This window comes from Ranitomeya variabilis, chromosome 6 (genome assembly GCF_051348905.1).
Source record: "Ranitomeya variabilis isolate aRanVar5 chromosome 6, aRanVar5.hap1, whole genome shotgun sequence".
Taxonomy (NCBI): domain Eukaryota; kingdom Metazoa; phylum Chordata; class Amphibia; order Anura; family Dendrobatidae; genus Ranitomeya; species Ranitomeya variabilis.
In genome coordinates, this window is record NC_135237.1 from 401,295,865 (window position 1) to 401,309,893 (window position 14,029).

The 14,029-nt window shown below is 45.6% G+C and overlaps 1 protein-coding gene across 6 annotated transcripts in view; it reads left to right on the top strand.

Annotated features, from left to right (window-relative positions):
- Positions 1-14,029, top strand: part of SPIRE1 (spire type actin nucleation factor 1) — a 230,589-nt gene that overhangs the window by 18,353 nt on the left and 198,207 nt on the right. The gene's annotated exons all lie outside the window — the stretch shown is intronic.

Sequence of the window (14,029 nt, forward strand, 5' to 3'; positions counted from 1 at the left end):
GAAAACCTCTGAGTTATTGGCTGCTATGGGCATAAAAGGAGATAAACTCATGGTGTGGCCACCATCTTCCCCTGACCTCAATTCTATAGAGAACCTTTGGAGTATCATCAAGCAAAAGATCTATGAGGGTGGGAGGCAGTTCACATCAAAACAACAGCTCTGGGAGGCTATTCTGACTTCATGCAAAGAAATACAAGCAGAAACTCTCCAAAAACTCACAAGTTCAATGGATGCAAGAATTGTGAAGGTGATATCAAAGAAGGGTTCCTATGTTAACATGTAACTTGGCCTGTTAGGATGTTTTATTGGAGTTAAATAGCTTTTCTGTTCAGTGAATGTGACCTCTTAATGCTGCAAATTCCACACATGAGCATTTTCAGTTCTTTTATAACATATCAAATGTTTAGAAATTCTACTGTGCCTAATAATTTGCAACAGTGCATTTTGAGTTTTTATTCATTTTGGAGATTAAACTGTTTATCATTGGGAGGTTTCTTCAATAAAATGTTAAGTATACTCTAACGGGTGATGACTTAGACTGTCATTTGCACCAACCATTTAGGAAAATCAGAGAAAAATATAATTTGAATAATAATTTGGAACATGGTGTATCGGTTTCAGCAGTCACTCTGTGCTGACAGTCCCTTTAACCCCTTAACGACCGCCGATACGCCTTTTAACGGCAGCAGTTAAGGGTACTTAAACCACAGCACCGTTAATTAACGGCACTGTGGAAAAAGTGAATAGCGCCCCCCCCAGAGTCGGATTTTCTCTGGGGCCTCGGTTACTGGGGGTAGCCGAGACCCCAGAGAACACGATTCGGGGATTTTTTACCGACCCCCGAGTTGCGATCGCCGGTAATTAACCGTTTACCGTCTGTCGCAAAAAAAAAAAAAACGCGATTTCCCATTTAATTTCTCTGTCCTCCGATGTGATTGCACATCAGAGGACAGAGAAATGGGGTCCCCGATCGCCCCCGATACTCATCTGTTTCCCCCGGTGCTCCTCGTGGCTCCCGATGGGCGCCGCCATCTTCTTCCGGCAAAAAAATGGCGGGCGCATGCGCAGTGCGCCCGCCGGCCGGCAACCGGGAGATCTTTGGGGTCTCAGCTGCCGGGGGTAGCCGAGACCCCAAAGAACATGATCGGGGTTGCTTTTTACCAACCCCTGTTTTGCGATCGCCGGTAATTAACTGTTTACCGGCAACCGCAAAAAAAAAAGCGATGTGTAATTCTCTGTCCTCTGATGTGATCGCACATCAGAGGACAGAGAAATAGGGGGATTCGGGGACCCTATCATACTTACCGGTGTCCCTGGGTCCTCCTGTGTCCTCTTCTGGCCGCCGGCTTCTTCCTTCGGTAATGATCTGCCAGCCGGCAGCTAGAGGAGTTGGGGCTAAATTTGGGGTTAGGGTTAGGGTTGGGGCTAAATTTATGGTTAGGGTTGGGGCTAAATTTAGGGTTAGGGTTGGGGCTAAAGTTAGGGTTGGGGCTAAAGTTAGGACTAGGGTTGCGGCTAAAGTTAGGGTTAGAGTTGGGATTAGGGTTTGGATTAGGGTTGGCATTAGGGTTACGTTTGGGATTAGGGTTAAGGTTAGGGTTGGGATTAGGGGTGTATTGGGATTAGGGTTAGGTTTGAGGTTAGGGTTGAGATTAGGATTAGGGGTGTGTTGGATTTAGGGTTCTGATTAGGGTTATGGTTGTTTTGGGGTTAGGTGTTGTGATCCGCTTTTTGGCTCCTCTGGTGGTGGCTGGTGGTACTGGAGACTTGTGTGTGCTTTTCTGCCTCAGCTCACCTGCTTCCATCAGTTTTGGGAGTTCCCTATTTAGCCTTGCTCTCCAGTCACTTCCTTGCCGGTCATCATTGTAACCTGAGTCATTCAGTTGCATGTTCCTGCTACTAGTCTGCTGATCAGCTAAGTGGACTCTTGTCCTTATTGTTTTGTTTTTCTTGTCCAGTTTACAGTTTTGTCATTTCCTGTTACTGGAAGCTCTTGTGGACTGAAATTGCCACTCCTGTGTCATGAGTTGACACAGGAGTCTTAAAGTAATTTCAGGATGGGTTTTTGAAAGGGTTTTTCAGCTGACCGTGAAGTCCTCTTTTGTATCCTTCCTCTATCTAGTAAGTGGACCTCGCTTTGCTAAATCTACCTTCATACTGTGTATGTCTTTTCCTCTGAACTCACCGTTAATATACGTGGGGGCTACTATCATCTTTGGGGAATTTCTCTAGAGGTAAGCCAGGTCTGTTTCTTCCTCTTCCAGGCGTAGTTAGTTCTCCGGCTGGCGCATGGCATCTAGGCAGCCGTAGGAATGCTTCCTGGCCACTGTTAGTTGTGTGGTAGATTTAGGTCACGGTCAGCTTGAGTTTCCACCACCCGAGAGCTAGTCTGTTATTTTTGTGTTTCTGATGTTCCCATGCCATTGGGGAATCATGACAGTATGACCGGCCACTGTTAAAGTAATTGGCAAAAGAAAGGAGAGTAAAAGAAGTCTGTAGATTTTTTATTTTTTTTCCTCTCATGTTTGCTACTTAGTTGGCTCAGTTGTATTTCTGCTCTATTTACAGCCTTGCCTTTCTCTCCTTCTAATCCTTGAATGGCTCTGATCTCTCCGGTTTAAGGATGGACCCTCAGAGTTTGGCTGCAGGTTTAAATAATCTTGCTACGAAGGTTCAGAATTTACAAGATTATGTTATACGTACTCCTATTTCTGAACCTAAGATTCCTACACCAGAGGTATTTTCCGGAGATAGATCTCGGTTTCTGAATTTCAAATGTAATTGTAAATTATTCCTTTCTCTCAGACCTCACTCCTCTGGAGATCCTGTTCAGCAGGTTAAGATTGTGATTTCTTTGCTGCGAGGTGACCCTCAAAATTGGGCATTTTCATTGACACCAGGGGATCCTGCGTTGCTCAATGTGGATGCGTTTTTTCTGGCTTTAGGGTTGCTGTATGAGGAACCTAATTTGGAGATTCAAGCTGAAAAAGCTTTAATAGCCCTGTCTCAAGGGCAAGATGAAGCTGAGATATACTACCAAAAATTTCGTAAATGGTCTGTGCTTACTCAGTGGAATGAGTGTGCCCTAGCGGCAAATTTCAGAGAGGGCCTTTCTGACGCCGTTAAAGATGTTATGGTCGGGTTCCCTGCGCCTACAGGTCTGAATGAGTCCATGACAATGGCGATTCAGATTGATCGGCGTTTGCGGGAGCGCAAACCCGTGCACCATTTGGCGGTATCTTCTGAAGGGACGCCAGAGAAAATGCAATGTGACAGAATTCTGTCAAGAAGCGAGCGGCAGAATTATAGGCGCAAAAATGGCTTGTGCTTCTACTGTGGTGATTCCGCGCATGTTATATCAGCATGCTCTAAACGTACTAGGAAGGTTGACAAGTCTGTTTCTATTGGCACTTTACAGTCTAAATTTCTTCTGTCTGTAACTCTGATTTGTTCATTATCAGTTATTACTGTGGATGCCTATGTGGACTCTGGCGCCGCTCTGAGTCTCATGGATTGGTCCTTCGCCAGGCGCTGTGGGTTTGATTTGGAGCCTCTGGAAGTTCCTATACCTCTGAAGGGTATTGATTCTACACCTCTGGCTTGCAATAGACCACAGTTCTGGACGCAAGTGACTATGCGTATGACTCCAGACCATCAGGAGAGGATTCGCTTCCTCGTGTTGTATAATTTACATGATGTTTTAGTGCTTGGATTACCATGGTTACAATCTCATAACCCAGTACTGGACTGGAAAACTATGTCTGTGTTAAGCTGGGGATGTCGGGGGGCTCATGGGGACATACCTTTGGTTCCTATCTCGTCATCTATTCCCTCTGAGATTCCTGCATTTTTGTCGGATTTTGGGGATATTTTTGAAGAGCCTAAAATTGGTTCTCTCCCTCCCCACAGAGAGTGTGATTGCGCCATAGATCTGATTCCAGGCAGTAAATTTCCAAAGGGTCGTTTGTTTAACCTATCTGTACCTGAGCATGCTGCCATGCGAGAATATGTTAAGGAATCCCTGGAAAAGGGACATATTCGTCCTTCTTCATCACCTTTAGGAGCTGGGTTTTTCTTTGTCTCTAAAAAGGATGGCTCGCTGAGGCCTTGTATTGATTATCGACTCCTGAATAAAATTACTGTCAAATATCAGTATCCGTTGCCGCTGCTTACTGATTTGTTTGCTCGCATAAGGGGGGCTAAGTGGTTCTCCAAGATTGATCTCCGTGGGGCGTATAATTTGGTGCGAATTAAGCAAGGGGATGAGTGGAAAACCGCATTTAATACGCCTGAGGGCCACTTTGAGTATTTAGTAATGCCTTTCGGCCTTTCTAATGCGCCTTCAGTTTTTCAGTCCTTTATGCATGATATTTTCCGTGAATATCTGGATAAATTTATGATTGTGTATTTGGACGATATTTTGATTTTTTCTGAGGACTGGGAGTCTCATGTTCAGCAGGTCAGGAGGGTTTTTCAGGTCTTGCGGGAGAATTCTCTGTGTGTAAAGGGTTCTAAGTGTGTTTTTGGGGTTCAAAAGATTTCCTTTTTGGGGTACATTTTTTCCCCTTCTTCTGTTGAGATGGACCCTGTCAAGGTTCGGGCTATTTGTGACTGGACGCAGCCTACTTCTCTAAAGGGTCTTCAGAAGTTCTTGGGCTTTGCTAATTTTTATCGTCGATTTATAACTGGTTTTTCTGGTGTTGCTAAGCCTCTTACGGATTTGACTAAGAAGGGTGCTGATGTTGCCAATTTGTCCTCTGCCGCTGTGGAGGCCTTTCGGGAACTTAAGCGCCGCTTTTCGTCTGCCCCTGTGTTGCGCCAGCCCGATGTCTCTCTCCCCTTTCAGGTTGAGGTCGATGCTTCCGAGATCGGAGCGGGGGCGGTTTTGTCGCAGAAAAGTTCCGATTGCTCAGTGATGAGACCTTGTGCGTTCTTTTCTCGAAAATTTTCTGCCGCCGAAAGAAATTATGATGTCGGTAATCGGGAGCTTTTGGCCATGAAGTGGGCATTTGAGGAGTGGCGTCATTGGCTTGAGGGTGCTAGACATCAGGTGGTGGTTTTGACTGATCACAAGAATCTGATTTATCTTGAGTCTGCCAGGCGCCTGAATCCTAGACAGGCGCGCTGGTCGTTGTTTTTCTCTCGGTTTAATTTTGTGGTCTCATATCTACCAGGTTCTAGGAATGTGAAGGCGGATGCCCTTTCTAGGAGTTTTGAGCCTGATTCCCCTGGTGATTCGGAACCTACAGGTATCCTTAAGGATGGGGTGATATTATCCGCTATTTCCCCAGATCTGCGACGTGCTTTGCAAGAGTTTCAGGCGGATAGACCTGATCGCTGTCCACCTGGTAGACTGTTTGTTCCTGATGATTGGACCAGTAGAGTCATCTCGGAGGTTCATTCTTCTACGCTGGCGGGTCATCCTGGAATTTTTGGTACCAGGGATTTGGTGGCTAGATCCTTCTGGTGGCCATCTCTGTCTCGTGATGTGCGTGTTTTTGTGCAGTCTTGTGATGTGTGTGCTCGGGCCAAGCCTTGTTGTTCTAGGGCTAGCGGGTTGTTGTTGCCCTTGCCTATTCCGAAGAGGCCTTGGACGCACATCTCGATGGACTTTATTTCTGATCTTCCTGTCTCTCAGAGGATGTCTGTTATCTGGGTGGTGTGTGACCGTTTTTCTAAGATGGTTCATTTGGTGCCATTGCCGAAGTTGCCTTCCTCGTCTGAGTTGGTTCCTTTGTTTTTTCAAAATGTGGTTCGCTTGCATGGTATTCCTGAAAATATCGTTTCTGATAGGGGTACCCAGTTCGTTTCTAGATTTTGGCGGGCATTCTGTGCCAGGTTGGGCATTGATTTGTCTTTTTCGTCTGCCTTCCATCCTCAGACTAATGGCCAGACGGAGCGAACTAATCAAACTTTGGAGACGTATTTGAGGTGTTTTGTGTCTGCGGATCAGGATGATTGGGTTGCCTTTTTGCCGTTGGCGGAGTTTGCTCTTAATAATCGGGCCAGTTCTGCCACTTTGGTTTCCCCTTTCTTTTGCAATTCGGGGTTTCATCCCCGTTTTTCTTCTGGTCAGGTGGAGTCTTCGGATTGTCCTGGAGTAGATGCTGTGGTGGATCGGTTGTATCGGATTTGGGAACAAGTGGTGGACAATTTAAATTTGTCCCAGGAGAGGACTCAGCGGTTTGCTAACCGCCAGCGTCGGGTTGGTCCTCGCCTTCGTGTTGGGGACTTGGTGTGGTTGTCTTCCCGTTTTGTCCCAATGAGGGTTTCTTCTCCTAAATTTAAGCCTCGGTTCATCGGTCCCTATAGGATTTGGGAGATTATTAACCCTGTTTCCTTTCGTTTGGACCTTCCGGCATCTTTCGCTATCCATGATGTGTTCCATCGGTCGTTGTTGCGGAGATACGAGGTGCCGGTGGTTCCTTCTGCTGGGCCTCCTGCTCCTGTGCTGGTTGAGGGTGAATTGGAGTACGTTATAGAGAAGATCTTGGACTCCCGTATTTCCAGGCGGAGACTCCAGTACCTGGTTAAATGGAAGGGCTATGGTCAGGAAGATAATTCTTGGGTAACTGCCTCTGATGTTCATGCCTCGGATTTGGTTCGTGCCTTTCATAGGGCTCATCCAGGTCGCCCTGGCGGTTCTTGTGAGGGTTCGGTGCCCCCTCCTTAAGGGGGGGGTACTGTTGTGATCCGCTTTTTGGCTCCTCTGGTGGTGGCTGGTGGTACTGGAGACTTGTGTGTGCTTTTCTGCCTCAGCTCACCTGCTTCCATCAGTTTTGGGAGTTCCCTATTTAGCCTTGCTCTCCAGTCACTTCCTTGCCGGTCATCATTGTAACCTGAGTCATTCAGTTGCATGTTCCTGCTACTAGTCTGCTGATCAGCTAAGTGGACTCTTGTCCTTATTGTTTTGTTTTTCTTGTCCAGTTTACAGTTTTGTCATTTCCTGTTACTGGAAGCTCTTGTGGACTGAAATTGCCACTCCTGTGTCATGAGTTGACACAGGAGTCTTAAAGTAATTTCAGGATGGGTTTTTGAAAGGGTTTTTCAGCTGACCGTGAAGTCCTCTTTTGTATCCTTCCTCTATCTAGTAAGTGGACCTCGCTTTGCTAAATCTACCTTCATACTGTGTATGTCTTTTCCTCTGAACTCACCGTTAATATACGTGGGGGCTACTATCATCTTTGGGGAATTTCTCTAGAGGTAAGCCAGGTCTGTTTCTTCCTCTTCCAGGCGTAGTTAGTTCTCCGGCTGGCGCATGGCATCTAGGCAGCCGTAGGAATGCTTCCTGGCCACTGTTAGTTGTGTGGTAGATTTAGGTCACGGTCAGCTTGAGTTTCCATTACCCGAGAGCTAGTCTGTTATTTTTGTGTTTCTGATGTTCCCATGCCATTGGGGAATCATGACAGTTAGGGTTGCGATTATCCTTAGGGTTGTGATTAGGATTATGGATCGGGTTGGCATTAGGGTTAGGCCGCTTTCACACTTCAGTCTTTTGGCGTCAGTCTGAAACCGCCATTTTCGTCAAATAGCGGATCCGCCATTTTTTTGGGGCGGATCCGCTATTTTCCCATAGACATGCATTAGCGACGGATTGTGGCGGATGTTCATCCGTTCCATCCGCCATGCGACGGATCCGTCGAGATTTGACGGACGTCATCTAGACATTGACGGCCATTGTAACGTTTTTTGTCTGCGCCAAAATGGCGGTTCGCGACGGATCCGTCGCGTCCGTCATTCCATAGAATGGCCGCCTATGGGCGACGGATCCGTCGTTACCGTCATTTCGGCGGATCCGTCGCCCCAATACGCTTTTTCAATTGCGCATGCTCCAAAAAGTAGATACTTTTCCCAGACAACCCCCAAGTAACGGATCCGTCAAAAAAAACGGATCCGTTAGAACCGTTTTCTCAACAATTGTGACGGATCCGTCGATCCGTCACTATGTCGGAGCTGACTGACGCCAAACAACTGAAGTGTGAAAGAAGCCTTAGGGGTGTGTTGGGGTTAGGGTTGGAGTTAGATTTGGGGGGTTTCCACTATTTAGGTACATCAGGGGGTCTCTAAACGCCACAGACAATTTTGCGCTCAAAAAGTCAAATGGTGCTCTCTCCCTTCCGAGCTCTGCCGTGCGCCTAAACAGTGGTTTACCCCCACATATGGGGCATCAGCGTACTCGGGATAAATTGGACAACAACTTTTGGGGTCCAATTTCTCCTGTTACCCTTGTGAAAATAAAAACTTGGGGGCTAAAAAAATATTTTTTGTGGAAAAAAAATATTTTTTATTTTCACAAATCTGCATTCTAAACGTCTGTGAAGCACTTGGGCATTCAAAGTTCTCACCACACATCTAGATAAGTGCCTTGGGGGCTCTAGTTTCCAAAATGGGGTCACTTGTGGGGGGTTTCTACTGTTTAGGTACATCAGGGTCTCTGCAAACGCAACATAATGCCCGCAGACCATTCTATCAAAGTCTCCATTCCAAAATGGCGTTCCTTCCCTTCCGAGCTCTGCCATGCGCTCAAACAGTGGTCCCCCCCACACATGGGGTATCAGTGTACTCAGGACAAATTGGACAACAACTTTTGGGGTCCAATTTCTCTTGTTACCCTTGTCAAAATAAAAATTTGGGGGCTTAAAAATCTTTTTTGTGGAAAAAAATTGTTATTTTTATTTTCACGACTCTGCATTATAAACTTCTGTGAAGCACTTGGGCATTCAGAGTTCTCCCCACACATCTAGATAAGTTCCTTGGGGGGGGGGGGGTCTAGTTTCCAAAATGGGGTCACTTGTGGGGGGTTTCTACTGTTTAGGTACATCAGGGGCTCTGCAAACGCAACATAACGCCCGCAGACCATTCTATCAAAGTCTGCATTCCAAAACGGCGTTCCTTCCCTTCCGAGCTCTGCCATGCGTCCAAACAGTGGTTTACCCCAACATATGGGGTATCAGCCTACTCAGCATAAATTGCACAATACATTTTGGGGTCCAATTTCTCCTGTTACCCTTGAGAAAATTAAAAATTGCAGGCTAAAAAATCATTTTTGAGGAAAAAAAAAAGGATTTTTTATTTTCACGGCTCTACTTTATAAATTTCTGTGAAGCACTTGGGGGTTTAAAGTGCTCACCACACATCTAGATAAGTTCTTTGGGGGGTCTAGTTTCCAAAATGGTGTCACTTGTGGTGTGTTTCCACTGTTTAGGCACATCAGGGGCTCTCTAAACGTGACATGGCATCCGATCTCAATTCCAGCCAATTCTGCATTGAAAAAGTCAAACGGCGCTCCTTCTCTTCCAAGCTCTGCGGTGCGCCCAAACAGTGGTTTACCCCCACATACGGGGTATCGGTGTATTTAGGAGAAATTGCACAACAACATTTATGGTTAAATTTCTGTGTTTACACTTGTGAAAATAAAAAAAAATGGTTCTGAAGTAAAATGTTTGCAAAAAAAAGTGAAATGTTCATTTTTGCCTTTCACATTGTTTCAGTTCCTGTGAAGCACGTAAAAGGTTAATAAACTTCTTGAATGTGGTTTTGAGCACCTTGAGGGGTGCAGTTTTTAGAATGGTGTCTCACTTGGGTATTTTCCATCATATAGTCCCCTCAAAATGACTTCAAATGTGATGTGGTCCCTAAAAAAAAAAAAAATGGTGTTGTAAAAATGAGAAATTGCTGGCCAACTTTTAACCCTTATAACTCCCTAACAAAAAAAAATTTTGTTTCCAAAATTGTGCTGATGTAAAGTAGACATGTGGGAAATGTTGTTAACTATTTTTTGTGACATGTCTCTCTGATTTAAGGGCACAAAATTACAAAGTTTGAAAATTGCAAAATTTTAAATTTTTTTGCCATATTTCAGTTTTTTTTTTTTTCATAAATAATCGCAAGTAATATCGAAGAAATGTTACCACTAGCATGAAGTACAATATGTCACGAAAAAACAATCTCAGAATCAGCAGGATCCGTTGAAGCGTTCCAGAGTTATAACCTCATAAAGGGACAGTGGTCAGAATTGTAAAAATTGGCCCGGTCATTAAGTACCAAATTGGCTCTGTCACTAAGGGGTTAAACTTTTTCTGCTGTTTAAACCAAAATGGGACACAACCAGTTTGGACACCATTGTAGTTGTCAGGTTTGTATCACTGCTTTCTATTGCAGCATGGTAAACCACGGTGACAAGCCCTATAACAGTGTAATGGATGGTGGCCATGGTTTTTGGCATGAATCAATAATGGCCGCCATTTTTACATCCTAAGTTATTTGTAGATTAATTTCTTCGATCATTCAGCAGAGTGTAGGTTCCCATGTAGAGAGGTCATCTTCTCCACTGGCCGATGGGCTCATACAATCTGATCAAACTGTGTGCACAAATTGTAGAAGTATAGTCTCTATAGCAGTAATGCCGCTCATAATTCATGGATTCAGTGTTCACATATACCTTAGTGTGCTCAGTGTGCGGATGGTTTTCTCAGTGATGGTTTCAGAGACTAAACGGTTACAAGGAAATTCTCAAAATGAATTGTTGGGTGACTGGAGGAAAACTGACTTTACTGAGATGATACTCATTGTAATCACCTGTTTTGTTGCGGTGGATAGCGCGGAAATGTCAATGGTTCCTTCTGTGTACCCTTTAAACTTAATCTTAAAGGGGTTTCCAGTACTAGGACAACCCCTTTTTCAACCAAATATCCTCAGTAAAATAATAAAGCCTATACTTGCCTCCCATTCTGGCTCCGTTCCCACTGCAGCTGATCCCTGGCTTCCTCTTCATGTTCAGTTTGTCCAAAGGTGACGACTGTGACACCAACGCTGATTGGGCGCCGGCGTCACGTTACACAACACCGCATCACAGCCCAGGGACAGCGAGTGCCGACTCCACAGGAATGGCTCAGGTGAGTATAGGCTTTATTATTTTATCAGCGTATAACATTTAGTTTAAGAAAGGTTTGTCCTAATAGTGGAAAACCCCTTTTTGCCAGCTGACGGAATAGTACGTCAGCTGGCAGTATCCCCCGCTTTGAGGTGGGCTGAAGCGGTGAGCCCAGCTCAAAACTGTGTTATGTCAGCTGTTTTCAACAGCTGACATGTGCCCGCAATGGGCGCGAGCGGAATCGCGATCCACCCACGCCCATTAACTAGTTAAATGCCACTGTCAAACGCTGACAGCGGCATTTAACAAGCGCTGCCGGCCACGCAGCCAGAGGTACGCGCACCGCTGACCCAGTCACGTGATCGGGGGTCATCGGTGCGTTGCCATCACAACCAGAGGTTTGGCTTTTTTCCTAGGTTCACTAAATGCGAAAACTGACCTGCCACTGTGATTCCCCAAGTCATTACGAGTTCATAGACTCCAAACAAAAAACAAGTGTGGGATTGCACTTTTTTTTTGCAATTTCATCGCACTTGGAGTTTTTTTCCTGTTTTCTGTTACACGACATGGTAAAACCAATGACGTTGTTCAAAAGTACAACTCGTACCGAAAAAAATAAGTCCTCACATGGCCATATTGACGGGAAAAAAAAAGTTATGGCTCTGGAAAGAAGGGCGAGAAATGAAAACGAAAAAAAGCTCCAGGGGTTAAGGGGTTAATGTGTGTAGAAAAGCCGCGGAGACACCATCACGTGTTTCTCAACGCAAGCAATGAATAGCCAGGTCTTTCACTGGGAAGGAACAACCACGGGAAGGGCAGCATCCAATAAAGGAAAACCACCTATGCCAAAACATGGTATCCATCCACAGACAGCTGTTTCGGGGTATTTGCCCCTCATCAGTGTGGAGTAGGAAACTGGCTATTTGAACTCCCCGAGGTCATTCATCCTTATGTTTAAGGGGTTAATGTGGACCTGATCTGAGTTCACAGTACAAACTGCATACAATATTAAATAGATCTCTTAGATCTGCTGAGGATGATATATTTACTTTGACTATCTTTGTCAGAGTGACCCCATCATCCTTTATGAAAATGTAACTAAACCTCTGCCCACCTCCCTGATTGACAGCTGATTGACAGCTCCTCAGTGTCTCTCCTGCTGCTCAGATCTCACACTGCCCAGTATAAGCTGCAGCTGCCAGGCAGACCGGGTGGACGGAGACTGAAATAGTGCATGAGTTCAAGTGTAGTCATTGTATAGCTGGACTCGCAAAATGCTTATCTTAATATCAAGATAATACTGATACTTTAATATGTATTGTCAAAGCAAATACACCAGTCTAATGAGATCTATGGAATAATATATACTCCTTTTTCATGCAATAAAATTGACCTAGCAACTTATTTCTCCAGGCCAGTATAATTACGGCGATGCCAGCCATGCATTTAATTTTCAGTTGCAGAAAATTTTCTTTAGGGCAGTCCCACACGTCCAGATAATTCCGGTACCGGAATTATCCGTGTCCGTGTGCCCGTGCCTTTCTGTGGCACACGTGTGCTGCCCGTGTGCCGACTGGGTACCACACGCACCGTGCAGGAGACAGCGCTAGAGATAAGCGCTGTCCCCCCCACGTGGTGCTGAAGCCCCCATTCATATCTTCTCTGCAGCAGCGTTTGCTGTAGAGAAGATATGAATAATCCTTTTTTTTTGTTGTTTCTCGTGTTTAACATAAAGATCCATGTCCCCACCCCCCTCCCACCCCCTGTGCGCCCGCCCGCTGTTATTAAAATACTCACCCGCCTCCCTCGCAGTGTCCTGTCCTGGCCGCACCTTCTACTGTATGAGCGGTCACGTGGGGCCGCCGATTACAGTCATGAATATGCGGCTCCACCTCCCATAGGGGTGGAGCCGCATATTCATTTCTGTAATGAGCGGCCCCACGTGACCGCATACAGGAGAAGCTGCGGCCAGGACAGGACACTGCAAGGGAGGCGGGTGAGTATTTTAATAACAGCGGGCGGGCGCACAGGGGGTGGGAGGGGGGTGGGGACATGGATCTTTATGTTAAACACGAGAAACAAAAAAAAGGATTATTCATATCTTCTCTACAGCAAACACTGCTGCAGAGAAGATATGAATGGCGGCTTCAGCACCACGTGGGGGGGACAGCGCTTACTGTAGCGCTGTCTCCTGCACGGCACACGGACTGCACACGGACAACGTCCGTGTGCGGTACGTGTTTTACACAGACCCATTGACTTTAATGGGTCCGTGTAATCCGTGCGCTCCCACGAACACTGACATGTCTCCGTGTTTGGCACACGGAGACACGGTCCGCAAAAAATCAATGACATCTGCACAGATGCATTGATTTCAATGTGTCTACGTGTGTCAGTGGCTCCGGTATGTGAGGAAACTGACACCTCACGTACCGGAGCCACTGACGTGTGAAACCGGCCTTAGAGTTATGAAGAAAAATAAATTGCCTTGTGGGCCATTTTCAATGAGGTGTGTTGACACCCAAAAATAGCAATTCTGGCTTTTTTTTTTTTTTTTGCTTTATGATCTTTACCATATGTACTAAATCCTTTTAGATTTTGAGCAAACTTTTACAGATGTGGCAATAATTTTGAGATCTTTTTATTTTGAGATGAGGAGAATGATTCTTATTTTTAGGGTTTTTTTTTGTACTTCCTTTGTATTCCCTATAGGGGAACCAAACCGATGATCATTTGATGCTGTATACTTCACTATTTCAGTATATGGTCTCCTATGAAGCACGGCCACAGCCTAAGCTTCATCGTGGGAGTATCAACGTGGCAGGCTCAGGCCCCCGACAGCCATGGGAACTTATCTGCACCCTACAATCTTGTCATGTAGGAGGGTGGGGGCATAGGCGTTCCGAACTATTGCCGTGGTAGGAACATGCCTTTTAAATATTGCTGTCAGTGATTGGCAGCTGCATATAACAAGTTTACAGCAGCGACAAGATCTCACTCAGGTTGCTACTGTTAGCAGCAAGTGCTGGCTGTGTAAGACAACTGGCACCTGACTCTGTGGTGCGGATTCAGCTTCAGAGAACCACTCTCTGATAATATGTCATGTGTTGGAAGGGGCTACAAATGTATTGTGAATTCTGGTGACAGATCCATGTT